Raw genomic sequence first — 970 nt, forward strand, 5'->3', positions numbered from 1 at the left:
GGCGAACTGTCCTGAGAGAGCCTCTCTCGCACAGCTGCCGCGAGCCCCYGCCATAGACATCGTGCTCTGCAGGCCTCCTCTGCGCCCCATCCCTGCTCCGGGCCTTAGCTTATGGGCTGCTCCGCTATGGGAYAACCTTGCCCGGAGCCCTGCTGCTCCATCAGAGCCTCAAGCAGCAGGAGAAGGGAAAGGAGCAACAACAGCCGCTAAATCCCTGCTGGGCTGCGCTAGTCTCCTTGGTGGAAGCACGCAGCGAAAGGAGGTGCCATAGCCTGTTTGTCCCCTGTCCCTAAATACATGTGAAGGCATTTCACCTTAAACACATTGTCCTTAAATACATGTGAAGGCATTTCACCTTAAACACATCGTCCTTAAACACATGTGAAGGCATTTCACCTCAGACACATGTGAAGGCATTTCTCCCTAGGCACCTCGGAAGGCATTCCGGTGCTGCCGGTTCCCTGCCCGCGGGCAGGCGGGTTGCGGCTGCCTGGCATCCCTCCTGTGTCATGTCTGCGGCGCTTTCCCTCGAGCTGCCTGCTGAGCCAGAGGGATGCACGGGAGGAGCGGGGATGCCGCCGTGCCAGAGGGATGCACGGGAGCAGCGCCGTGCAAGAGGGATGCACCGGAGCAGCGCCGTGCAAGAGGGATGCACCGGAGCAGCGGGAATGCCGCCGTGCCAGAGGGATGCACGGGAGCAGCGGGAACGCCGCCGGGCCAGGGGCTCGCTGGGACCCCGGCCCCCAAGGCAGGTCTCACACGGGCAGCCCCCGGCCCCGTGTCGGTGCCAGGGACCCCGCAGCTCCCGGGGCCGCCCCAGCCCCGGGCACCGAGCCCCGCGCCCGGCAGCGGCGGCGCCCCCCGCCGCGGGGACACTTGGTTCCGCTCATCCCCTTCGCTGCCCCCCCCCCGCCGCACGGCCTCGTTGGTTCCGTCCCTAGCCCCTCTCCCCCCACCCCGCCCGCCGCGT

Source organism: Nothoprocta perdicaria, unplaced genomic scaffold (genome assembly GCF_003342845.1).
Source record: "Nothoprocta perdicaria isolate Ctin4 unplaced genomic scaffold, notPer1 scaffold_73, whole genome shotgun sequence".
Classification (NCBI taxonomy): Eukaryota; Metazoa; Chordata; class Aves; order Tinamiformes; family Tinamidae; genus Nothoprocta; species Nothoprocta perdicaria.